This window comes from Martes martes, assembly GCF_963455335.1.
Source record: "Martes martes genome assembly, chromosome: 9".
Taxonomy (NCBI): domain Eukaryota; kingdom Metazoa; phylum Chordata; class Mammalia; order Carnivora; family Mustelidae; genus Martes; species Martes martes.
This window is the reverse complement of record NC_137896.1, coordinates 85,574,988-85,588,802: the sequence shown is the minus strand read 5'-3', so window position 1 is coordinate 85,588,802 and position 13,815 is coordinate 85,574,988.

Here is a 13,815-nt window from a genome sequence, read left to right as displayed (position 1 = left end):
TATGTATTTACTCATGAGTTTGCCTCTGAGCATTGATGCCTTAAGGAATAAGGAGTTACCTGGGTTAGCTTTCTGGCTGGGTTAGCTTTCTGGCATAGGTTTTGAGGCCCAATTGAATGTGTGTCCAAGATAGATGTTTAAGAAGCAGGCTCATCCTAGAACCTCTAACATAAAAACATTTACCCTTACTGTGGCCAAAGTAACAGTGGATAAGTCCTATGTCATTCGTTGTGAGAGGGCCTCTTTGGCTCCCGGGATCAGGACTGATTTCCTGAAACTAGAGAAGACTCCTTTCAAAATAGGTTGGGCTCAAGACATGGATGCTACCCAGGTTTGTTTTCTTTTCAATCATGTTTGTCATCAAGGATTGAGGGCTGACCTGCTCTGAAATCTTAAACACGGTCATAAATTTAGGTACTTAAAATGTGAATTTAAGCCAAAAAGGATAGTGAAGTGAATCAATAGGCACAAAAAATGACTAAGAGCCCCTACAGCATAGATAGAATTATCATCTTCTTTTGAAATGGAGGAAAAATCCGATATAATTCTTATAAATCAAAGAGCTAACAAGGAAGAAATAAAACTCATTCCCAGAATATTGTCCTCTAGAAATCAGAATTGCTCAGAGGCAGAGGGAAATCAGGTGGCAGATAAGAAAATTTTATAATTTGGTGTCTCAAAAACAGAAACCGTAAAATTGAAGCGTGGAGGGAGTTCATCACAAACTTAGTAAGTAATGAGATCAGTTTAAAATGCTGTTCTTAATCATGTGGTTAATCCAGGGACTGTGGGAAAAGAGGAAAAAAAGGAAAGGAAAACATCCAAATCTGGCAAACTCTATGCATGTATAGTAGCATTTTTGGAATAGCGTTTCTGTATTTTGGTAGTTTCCCATAAATAAGGTTCTTCTAGCATAAAAATTAAAACAACAATAACCAATGTTTTAGTCTTCACCACTGCTATAGTTCAGATATATACTGATGGTCCTACTACGTATCTTTAGTTGGGTTACTTCCACTCTGAGAAAGTTTTTTCAGACTCTCCAAGTTTTTAATATTCCCTCCTTCACTCTTAATTGATGCTGCTGCTTCATTTTTAATTGGATAAGTAGAATCTAAAAGACGCTAATATATATGTAATTCTCACATGTGGGAGTGATGCCCTTGCTGAAGAGCCTTTGGAGCCAGGAGTGTGTAAGTGGAAGTTATGAGTGTGCTTACACATCACCCTGGGCTAGTGCAGAGAATGATAAGAAATGAGGGTCAACAGCAATTGTACTACTAGGCATTTATCTAACGGATACAAATACAGTGATTCGAAGGGGCACATGCTCCCCAATGTTTATAGCAGCGATGTCCACAATAGCCAAACTATGGAAAGAGCTGAGCTGTCCATTGACAGATGAATGGATAAAGAATACATGGTGTATACTGCAGTGGAATATTATGCAGCCATCAAAAATGAAACCTTGCCATTTGCAACCGTGTAGATGGAACTAGAGGGTATTATGCTAAGTGAAATAAGTCAATCAGAAAAAAGCAAATATCAGATAATTTCACTCATATGTGGAATTTAAGGGAAAAAAAAACAGATGAAAACAGGGGAAGGCAGGGAAAAATAAAACAAGATGAAATCAGAGAGGGAGACAAACCATAAGAGACTCTTAACTATAGGAAACAAACTAAGGGTTGCTGGAGGGGGAGGTGGGTGGGAGGATAGGGTAACTGGGTGATGGGCATTAAGGAGGGCATATTATGTAATGAGCACTGGGTGTTACATAGGACTGATGAATCTCTCTGTATATATCCTGTTGGTTCTGTTTCTCTGGAGAACCCTGACTAATGCACCAATTCCAGATAAAGAAAAATAGAATTCTTAGGATGACAGCAAAGGGACATCCCAGGATGATGGTGGTGCAGATGATTTAGAGTACGACAATCCAGATAGGAGGAGAACAAAGATCTCCTGAGAGCATACTGCCAAAAGAAAAGAAAGAAATCAATAGCTACCTTGTTGTGATTGACACAGGAGAGTTAAAATCTCACCTCTGAAATAGAAAGTCAGTGGAGAATGTTTGAGATTGATGAATCAAAATAGATTCAGTGTGTGCATATCATTTGGAAACACAGCAATGTAAAATGGTGGAATTAGCTAAATTATTGAAAAGGGATGGGAACTGGGAACCATGAGTTTGGTGGCAAAAATGGGGAAAAATGGGGAAAATGGGAACATTGCTATAAAACTTTTAGACAATTTGACTTTTAAATGATGTGCTTTTATTATTTTGAGTAAAAACTAAAACTATTTTTTAAATGAGATGCTTCAGATTTTGCTAAAGTTTCTGCTAAGTCTGTTTCATTCTATTGAACTACTGGCATGATGTAATGCATGTTTTCTTTAAAAGTAACAATCACATGGACTAGCTATCTATACACAGAGATATTTATAAAATAAAGTTGAAAAAATTGAAAAAGCTGAAAAATAGAGCACAGAGCAATTTATAAACATAAAAACAACAAAAAACCATGTATGCACATATATCTCATGGGTATATATCAGAAGCAACATAAAACATCAAAAAGCAACATGAAAACCATATATATATGTACATATCATATGTATCCATAGTATATATGACAATGTATATGATTTTTGTGTTGCCTTCAATATTTATCAATTATTGTTTATTTTATATATACACACAGAAAAACACACCCAGTTGTAATTAAAATGGAAAATAAGAGGGAGGAGCAAGATGGCGGAGGAGTAAGAGACCTAATAACACCGGGTCCCAGGAATTCATCTAGATAGTTATCAAACCATTCAGAACATCTACAAACTCAACAGGAGATCAGAGAGAAGAAGAGCAGCAACTCTAGGAATAGAAAAACAACCACTTTCTGGAAGGTAGGAAGTGCGGAGAAGTGAATCTGAGGAGATATACGGGAAGATAGACCATGGAGGGAGGGGCCGGCTCCCGGCAGGTGGTGGAGCAGCAGAGCACAAATCGGAGCTTTTAGAAGTTGCTCCACTGAGGAACATCGCTCCAGAGACTAAGCAAGGGGGTGAAGCCCTTGGGGGGCAGTGTGGTCTTGGGACCCTTGGGGTCACAGAAAGACTGGGGGTGTCTGAGGGCGGCAGAGCCCCCAGGCATCGGAGCAGGGAAGCTAGGTGCAGAGACAGAGCTGAGGAGTGTGCTCTCAGTTCGGGGTTAAAACATGATCCAAGGCACAGTTGGACCACAGCGCCTCGAGCAGGGACCCCACAAGTGGTAGATCCAGGGAGACTCACCTTCCTCCTCCGGGAGGAGTGGTGCGGGAACTTGCTGCAGGAATTTGCTGGTTTGGAGACACCAAACGGGGCCATGCACCAGAGATAGAAATGCTCAGTCACGGACTGAGAGAGCATGGAGTGCGGCCGGAGACCAGAGAGGCAGAAGGGATTGCCTGCTTTTCCATGCACTGAGGAGTGGGGACTGAGCTCTTGGCTCCTACAGACCGGATATTGGGAGGTCGCCATTTTCACTCCCCTCCTTCAAAGTTGTACGGAAAGTGTTCAGGGAACAAAAGCTCTGAGAGCGAACCCAAGCAGATTACTTAGCCCAGCCCCTGGCAAGAGCGGTGCAATTCCACCTCGGGCAAAGACACTTGAGAATCACTAGAACAGGCCCCTCCCCACAGAAGATTAGCAAGAACTTCCAGCCAAGACCAAGTTCACCAATCAAGGACAACTGTAAAACTTCAGAACTACAGGAATACAGCACCTGAAATTCACGGCTTTCCCCCCATGATTCTTTAGTCTTTCAAAGTTAAATTTTTTTAATTTCACTTTTTTCTTATTCTACTTTTAAATTTTTTCCTTTTTCCTATTTTAACATTTTTAACTATTTTATCTTATCAATACCTTTTTAAAAATCTTTTTTAATTTTCATAGAGTCATATTCTATCCCTTCATTGGATTTAGCCTCATTTTTTATATACATATAGGTTTTTCTTTCTATAAAATTTTGGAGTACAGTTTCTTCTAACAGATCAAAATATACCCTAAAATCTAGCACATGGCTTTGTTCTAGTCTCCAGCCTGATCACATTCTTTCCTTTTTTTTTTCTTTTTCCAACCAACTTCTTATCAACTCCCTTTTTAGAATATTTTTAAATTTTCATCTTTAAAATCATATTCCATCCCTTCATCGTATTTACCTTTATTTGTGTGTGTGTGTGTGTGTATATACATATATGTGTGTGTGTGTGTATATATATATATATATATATATATATATATATATTCTTTCTTTCTTTAAAATTTTGGGAGACATTTTCTTCTAACAGCCAAAATACACCCAAAATCAAGTGTATGGCTTTGTTCTATTTACCAGTATAATAGATATATATTTTTTTTTTCTTTTCTTTTCTCCTTCCTTCTCCCCCCCCCCCAATTGCCCCACTCCCCCTCTTCCCCCCGTTTCAGGTCTCTTCTGATTTGGTTAGTGTATATTTTTCTGGGGTCATTGCTACCCCTTTAGTATTTTGTTCTCTCATTCATCTATTCTGATCTGGAGAAAATGACAAGGTGGAAAAACTCACCTCAAAAAAAAAAAAAAAAGAACAAGAGGCAGTACTGATGGCTAGGGACCTAATCAATACGGACTTTAGTAAGATGTCAGATCTAGAGTTCAGAATGACGATTATCAAGGTGCTAGCTGGGCTCAAAAAAGGCATGGAAGATACTAAAGATACTAAAGAACCCCTTTCTGGAGAAATAAAAAGTATCAGTGTGATACAATACATTAATAAAAGAAAGAAAAAGAACCACATGATACTCTCAATAGGTGCTGAAAAAAACAGTTGAAAAGTACAGCATCCTTTCTTGATCAAAAATCTTCAAAGTGTAGGGATAGAGGGTACATACCTCAATATCATAAAAGCCATCTATGAAAACCCTACCGTGAATATCATTCTCAATGGTATTGAGAACTTTTCCACTAAGGTCAGGAACATGGCAGGGCTGTCCACTATCACCACTGCTATTCAAAATAATACTAGAAGTCCTAGCCTCAGCAATCAGACAACAAAAAGAAATAAAAGGCATCTGAATTGGCAAAGAAGAAGTCAAACTCTCACTCTTTGCAGATGATATGATACTCTATGTGGAAAACCCAAAAGACTCCACTCCAAAACTACTAGAACTCATACAGGAATTCAGTAAAGTGTCAGGATATAAAATCAATGCACAGAAATCAGTTGCATTTCTATATACCAACAGCAAGACAGAAAAAAGAGAAATTAAGGGGTTGATCCCATTTACAATTGCACCCAAAACTATAAGATACCTAAGAGGCAAAGAATCTGTACTCAGAAAACTACAAAGTACTCATGAAAGAAATTGAAGAAGACACAAAGAAATGGAAAAACATTCCATGATCATGGACAGGAAGAAGAAATATTGTGAAAATGCTACTTAAAGCAATCTACATATTTAATGCAATCCCTATCAAAATACCATCAATGTTTTTCAAAGAAATGGAACAAATAATCCTAAAATTTGTGGAACCAGAACCAGAAAATTTATGGAACCAGAAATGACCCCAAATAGCCAGAGGTGAAAAAGAAAACCAAAGTTGGTGGCATCACAATTCCAGACTTCAAGCTCTATTACAAAGCTGTAATCATCAAGACAATATGGTACTAGCACAAAAACAGACACATAGATCAATGGAACAGAATAGAGAGCCCATAAATGGACCCTCAGCTCTATGGTCCACTAATCTTTGACAAAGCAGGAAAGAAGGTCCAATGGAAAAAAGACAGTCTCTTCAACAAATGGTGTTGGGAAAATTGGACAGCCACGTGCAGAAGAATGAAACTAGGCCATTTCCTTACACCAAACCCCAAAATAGACTCAAAATGGATGAAAGACCTCAATGTGAGACAGGAATTCATCAGAATCCTTGAGGAGAACACAGGCAGCAACCTCTTCGACCTCAGCTGCAGTGACTTCTTCCTAGATATATCACCAAAGGCAAGGGAAGCAAGGGCAAAAATGAACTATTGGGACTTCATCAAGATCAAAAGCTTTTGCATAGCAAAGGAAACAGTCAACAAAACCAAAAGACAACCAATGGAATGGGAGAAGATATTTGCAAATGACATATCAGATAAAGGGCTAGTATCCAAAACCTATAAAGAACTTCTCAAACACAACACCCAAAGAACAAATAATCCAATCAAGAAATGGGCAGACATGAACAAACATTTCTGCATAGAAGACATCCAAATCGGCAACAAACACATGAAAAAGTGCTCAACATCACTTGGCATCAGGGAAATACAAATCAAAACCACAATGAGATACGACCTCACACCAGTCAGAATGGCTAAAATTAACAAGTCAAGAAAATGACAGATGTTTGTGAGAATGTGGAGAAAGGGAAACTCTCCTACACTGTTGGTGGGAATGCAAGCTGGTGCAGCCACAGTCTGGAGGCTCCTCAAAAAGTTGAAAATAGAGCTACCCTATGACCTAGCAATCGCACTACTGGGTATTTACCCTAAAGATACAAATGTAGTGATCCGAAGGGGCACATTACCCCAAATGTTTATAGCAGCAATGTCCACAATAGCCAAACTATGGAAAGAGCCTAGATGTCCATCAACAGATGAATGGATAAAGAAGATGTGGTGTATATATACAATGGAATACTTTGCAGCCATCAAAGTAACACCAAAATCTTGTCATTTGCAACGTGGATGGAACTAGAGGGTATTATGCTAAACAAAATTAGTCAATCAGAGAAAGGCGATTATCATATGATCTCTCTGATATTAGGAATTTGAGTGGCAGGGCGGGGAGTCGTGGGGGGTAAAGAGGGAAAAGAAACAAGATGGGACCCAGAGGGAGACAAACCATGAGAGACTCTTAATCTCAGGAAACAGACTGAGGGTTGCTATAGGGGAGGAGGGAAGGAGGGATAGAGTGGCTGGGTTATGGACATTGTGGAGGGTATGTGCTATGGTAAGTGCTGTCAGTTGTGTAAGACTGATGATTCACAGACCTGTAACCCTGAAGAAAATAATACATTATATGTTAATATAAATAAATAAATAAAATGGGAAATAATGCCTAACATTAGAATGATTTCAGAAGTTAAAGAATTTTGGATCATTATCAAAATGATATAGTACATGGCCATCAAAAATAAAACACACGAAGACAGTGAGACATGAAAAAGTGTTCACAGAGCATTATTACATGAAACATTGAGAATATGTGTAGGTTAGGATGGCAAGTAGGAAAAATACTCATGTGGATAAGAGTGCAAAAGTGAGTTTTACAAATCAAATAGCGTGGGGAACGAAAAGAGTGCATTGAAGGAGAGATGGGGGATGTAGTTGGTCACAAGTTAGCTGTGAAGCTGTAAAAGGACAGTAGCTGGGATAAGGGAGGAGGAGGTAGGAAAGAAACTTGCCCACCCAAAAGGCTGAAGGAGGTTTTGTGTTTACTCATTTGTGTGATTTTTTTTTTTTTAATTTTAAGTTAGGGGATGGCTTTAATTGGTATTCAGGACTGGGGAAGGAACAAGGGAATTTAGAAGTTGATAGTCTGGGAGGGAGAAGGAGAGAGAGGGAGTGAAAAGGGGAGGGAAAGGGAGTGAGGAAGGAGGAAGGGAGAGAGGGAAGGGGGGGGGAGGAGGGAGAGAGGGTGTAAGAGGAATAAGAAGAGAAAAAAGGCTACCAGGGAGAGAGACAGAGAGGTGGTGCTGGTGTGAGGAGGAAGGTAGCATTTGGAGCACAGAAGGAGAGGTTAGCATGCACCAAGGAAATGAACTAGCATATGGCAGGAATTCTACTGGGGGGTCACTGATGCTGTATTTTATGTTATACTTACAACAGTTGTGATTTCGACATTACGATCCTCATTTCATAAGTGAAAACCTGAGGCTCAGAGAGGTCAAATAACTTTCTTTCCTTTTTTTTTTTTTTTAATTTTATTTATTGGACAGACAGAGATCATAAGGAGGCAGAGAGGCAGGCAGAGAGAGAGGAAGGGAAGCAGGCTCCCCACTGAGCAGAGAACTCAACCACCTGGGCTGGATCCCAGGACCCTGAGATCATGACCTGAGCCGAAGGCAGAGGCTTAACCCACTGAGCCACCCAGGTGCCCCCTCAAATAACTTTCTTTAAAAATCTGTGCGCCTATAGGCAAGAGAGCTAGGCTGCTTTTTTTTTTTTTTTTTTTTTTTTTTTTTTTTTTTTTTTATTTATTTGACAGACAGAGATTACAAGTAGGCAAGAGAGGCAGGCAGGGAGAGAGAGGAGGAAGCAGGCTCTCCGCGGAGCGGAAAGCCTGATGTGGGGCTCGATCCCAGGACCCTGGGATCATGACCTGAGCCGAAAGCAGAGGCTTTAACCCACTGAGCCACCCAGGCGCCCCAGCTAGGCTGCTTTTTTGCCTTTGCTCTTTCCACCTTGTGACCCTTTGAGACGGTGGAAAGAATGCTAAGAGGGAAGTCTGTAAGAGGGTAAGAAAGTCCTTAAGAGGGAAGAGGAGGAATTGAAGAAGTTTTTGAAAGGTTCAGTTTAAACAGGATAATGCTTGTTGTGTGATTTTTTCAGCCAATTCTTGAGTTCCTGGGAACTAGCTTCCTGGATTCCATTCATAGCACCGTGTTTGGCTTAACAAACTGCTGGACTTCAACATTTCTTTATTCTACTGCCAGGACGTGGGTTTTTGTATTGTCATTTTACAGTCTACCTAAATGTTTGCAATCATTTAAATGACGGTATCGTGTTTAGGTCAGTGGGTGATGCAGCTTCTTTTTTTGAGTTACGTAAGTGGAAGGGTCTAGAATGCAAACCCAGGGTTGCTGCTTTCTTGACTGTAAAATTACTTCTGCAGAACAGATACACAACAAGCAGAGAAGGGAAGCATCCCTTGAAAATAAGTGTTCTAATTGCATTGGGTTTCCAAGAATGTCCGTGGGTTCCTGGAAACACCCCCAGACTCTGAAAGGTGAGGCCTGATGGGGTCTGAGATGCTGCCAGACCCACAGGGGCCTTGTTAGTGAGGTCCTGCTCTCTGTAAAGCCCAACAGGCCTGCCCATCAGCTTGTGTCTCTCAGAGCTTGTATAAAACAAGAGAGGTGAGTGTGGAGTTCTGAAGAATCGGATGTTCAGAGTGCCTCTTCAATATAGCAGTATGTTTGGGGTCAAAGACTGTCTACTAGTTGAAAGCCTTAAGGGTCAGTTCAGGCCATCTGAGGCCAGGTCCTCCTGTAGGAGTGGCACGGAAATGTACATGCATACAGAACTTGGAAACCTGTCCCCTTTCAGCCCCTGGAAGGACTGCACCTGTGAGTGTCCCCTTCTCCCTGAGTTGCTGCCAAACCAGTGCTATCTACTTCTCACACTGTGGCCACCATCCCCGTTCTTGAAGTAAAACGGTGGGAGAGGGAGCTGGGCCAGAGCGAAAGCCTCTGTCAGAGGGCTTGGATAGTGCTGGAAAGAAGAGGCAGGACCAGAACCAGGAGTGTTACTGTGGTGGGTCGGGGATGAAGGGGAAAAGTGACAAGTGGCAGATTCTCTGTCCACCAGGGTCCTGCATGACTTCAGTGGCCAGTGGAGATAACAGCATTGGCCAGTGTTCCAAGAAACCATGCCCGAATGCAATGACTTTAGCAGAAGTTGGTTATCATTGCTCACAGTTCTGTGGGTTGACGAGGGCTCAGCCGGAATACCTCCAATTTGGGGTCTCCCACGTCGTCACAGCAAGACATCCACCCGGCTGCAGCCAGGGAAAGGGCCAACTGCGCTAGACGATCAAGACGGTCCATTCCCATGACCGCAGTTGATGCTGGCTGTTGGCTGGGAGCTTAGGGGTTCACGTGCCCTCCCCAGGTGGCATGGGCTTCTTGACGACTGGGTTTCTGAGAGAATGGTTGGAGAGTGGGCATCCCAAGGGACTCTGGTAGAGGCGGCAAGTCTTCTTATAGCTGACCCTTATGTTCTCAGAACTTTTCTCCTTCCCTTTCCCCTTCTCTTCCTCCTCCTCTCCCATCCCCTTCCCCTCCTTTTCTTTCTCATGCTCCTTCTCCTTCCTCTCCCTCTTCCCTGCTTTATTAATGCAACAGCAAAGGAGAGGCTTTCCAAATTCTTAGAAGAAAAATAACACGAACAGTTACCACGCACCAGGTGTTACAAGATTAGATGCCCACATGTGTTATTCTGAGAGCCCCCAGGACGCGGCCGATGTCCCATCAAGGACAGCTGCCACCAGAGCTTCTGCTAAGAATACGTTTCTCACTGCAGTAGCTTCAGAGTCAGTTCCCCAATTTCTCAAACGGAAGAAGTGATTTGTCAGTCCTGTTTCAGAAGCTTTTGGTGTAGATAGAACATATCAGTTTGGAAAACAGAGGCTTGTTTCTTGAATTCAAGCAGAATCATGAATCAAGAGAATCGCCTACCAATTTTTCCTCTGCTCCCGTCTCCCAGAGCGCTCTGTGAATGAAAATTCCTTTTCCATCCCCACCACGTGTCTGGGTCAGAGGAGAAGAAAGGTGGAGTGAGGCCAGTGCACTAACGGGCTCTCAGATGGGGCTCTGTGTTCCCCTCCCTCTGTGCTGGTGGTTGTTAAGAGTCTTTTCTGGCAGCTGCAGTAGCTTGGTGGGCGGAAGAGGCTACCCACCAGTCACGTGTTCTCGAGGCCACCTTTTTTTTTGCGCTGACAGAAGAGATCTGTCTTAGAGCTCCCCAAGCTGACCATCTGTGGGCAACCATCTCTGTCCTTCTCCTGGCGGGAGCACTCCTTACAGTCATAGGCATCAGACCCTCCACGGACTCCACAGATCACACAGGCCCCCGGCGAGAGCCCTAATTACACTCATCACGTGTGCACACCAGAGTGCAGGGCCGCCCGGAGGAGTCACAGATCACACACTTGACATCGCCTTTTTCACACAATCTTCGGATGGCAACAGTGGCCTGCTTGTGGCAAGGGATTCAATCCAGAGGACTGTTAGCCCTGACACAAACCGGCCGCCGACTCAGGACACTTCTTCTGATCGGTCTCTATTGGTCAAGGGAAGTCCTTAAGGCCAGCTTCGATCTTCAAGGAGAGAATTAGGCTCTAGTTTTTGAAGCACAGAGAAGCATGCCTATATAGGGAAGTCAGGAATTGAGGGAAGTCACATTTCAGTCACCTGCTGCAGCCTGGATAACCTCAGTCAGAGTGTGACAGTGGTGGCTCCAAGATGTGTCTGACCAGATGAAGCAAAGGGTCATTGCATGCTGACTTTGCAGCAACACCTTTGCATACGTTATTACATTTAATATTTTCAACAACCCTAAGGAGTAGTGTGGTCATCAGCTTTTCAGTTCCCGTTCTTCCCTGCTCCCTGCATCCGTGCTCTTTGCAATGTAACTTTTCAGTGCCCAATGCACAAGGGGATTATCTCCCTGTACTTTTGGGTTGTACTTCCCTGTACTTCTTGACTTACGGCTTGGCCATATGACTGACTTTGGCCCATGGAGAGATAGTAGATGTCATGCAAGCAAGGGTTTGAAATGTGCTCATATTTGTTTCAGAGAGGGGGGCTTGGCTATGCTTCCTGGCACTTTTGTCCTCACGTGGAGAAGAATTTCTCCCAGGAGGCTAAGCTGGGCGGGGGGGGGGGGGGGGGGGTGCTGTCTCTTCCACCTGGAGCTCAGAACGAGACACGTGGAAGAGACTGCAGAGCCAGCTGGATTCAGAACATGATGCAGAGCTGTTCAGCCAACCCTAGCCAGGGTCAGCCAATTCCCAGCTTGCTGACCATAGATGGGTGAAAGCAAATGGCTATTATTGTATGCCACTGAGATTCTGTGGTTGTTTGTCATTGCTGAGTAACACAGTAGGCATTATTAGCTTCATTTCTCCCCCCTGAGGCCCTGAGGAGTTTTTAAATCTAGCTAGACTTACTGCATCCCCCACGCTGCAGGCTACGTGGGTACGACAGGAGATGGGCTAAGATGGTGTGACCAAGCTCCTACCCTGCCCTGGTGGGCGAGGGGTGGGCAGCTGGAGGAGAGTCGTTGCTAGGGATCTAAGTGGGAAGGCTCCTCTCTGTATTGCTTCCCTAGGAAGTTCTCAGAGACTGCCGAGTGTTTTTATCTTGGGATGTGTGTGGTTTGGTGGCTGCTGTACTGAGTCTCATTGTTTCCTGAGGAATTTCCACTGGAGAAATTCTCCTCCACAGCTGAGGAGAGAGGGCCTGTCTACAGAGCTCAGGCATGAAAGACAGCATTGTTGATCTGACTGCCTTGTGTGGTTAGCTATGAGACTCAGAAGACCCTGGGAGGGCCTTGGTCTCCTAAAGAATAACTCTGTGTGTGTGTTTGGGACTTTATACCCTATAAAGCTCTAACATTTGGTACTCTACACAAAGAGAATAAACAGAGGAGTTGGCATTCATCTGAGACTTCGCTTTTGATATTTGTACAGATTAAAGCTCCCTTTTCTACATCCCATGCTTGCCCTCTCAATGAATGATGTTATGTGACTAAATGTGTGAGAGAAATCCCCTTACCTGGCTCTGAATGGTTCCCTTTACCTCAGGAAGGCTCAGGTCCCACCTGGACATTATGAAGCCTGCCCTAACACCTGAAGGGCAAATGAATGCCTAGATGAAGAAACACAGCCTTTGACAAATTGCTGGTAGATGAGCAAATCATATATTTCTGGGTGAAATATTAATGGATATCAAGAACCCAGAAGGGTGAAATTTTAATTATCTTATTTTTGCATTAAAAATAATTTTAAAACATGCATGTGGGGCTTGCCTCTGTCGTTATCCGGCTACAATCTGTTCAGGTGAATGCTAATATGGTCACTGTCCACCGAAGCCAGGTAAGACCTGCAGAGAGACGTCAGCAACTCCAATGATCGTCCCTCCCATCTCTCAGCTACAGAGTCACCATAGCCTTGTCATAGGGGCTGGTCCCATTGGCCATATCCTCAAAGCCCCTTGACAAGGCCTTAGTGGGATCTGACATTGGCTCAGCTTCCTCTTCAGCTCTGGTCCTGGGGGCATTTAAAACCTATATATTTGTTTCTCTCTCTTTCATATTCACTTTGAACTGACAAATAATCCAAAAAATAGAGGCCAAGGGGTTGTTTCCAAACTTCATGTATCTATCTCTATTGATCTTGGGAAAACCATTCAATCTCCTCCAGAATACTGGGGTCTTGGAAGGGATTAGGAACTCAGGCACCCTCTTCGACAAGAGCACTGAGCATACCCTCAAGCAAATGATAACATTTGCATTAGGGGATTTGATACTTGGATGTGTCCTAGCTGTGACATTAATCTGGGAAACGCTAGTAGGAACTCAATGAGGACTCCCCTTCTAAGGCCTCCTCTAACCTCAAGTATTTGTTTTAGCAGTAGGGAAGATGGAAGGATGTTCTTACTTACACTGTGATAAATGATCAGACTGGGCTAAGTACCACCCAGCTCATGATTCAAGCAAAGAAAGGAAAACATTGGCTGAACAGTACATTTATGGGACATGGAACACTATCCGGATCCAGGAGGCTGAAAGTGAAAGTGGGATGAGGAGCATTTAGATATAGTCAAATCTCTAATGTACAGATGACTCAGGAACGGGTCCAAGCCAGCCTGAGAGCAGCTGACTGCAGCCACAAACCCAGTTTCCATTTCCCTCAGAGGGCTTGCAAGACATTTCAATGGCAGAGTTGTCATGAGAACTTTCTAGGCAGGGAAGGGACCCGTGCTCAAGCTAACTTCAGCAGCACCACCAAAGCCTGTAAAGAAAACATCTG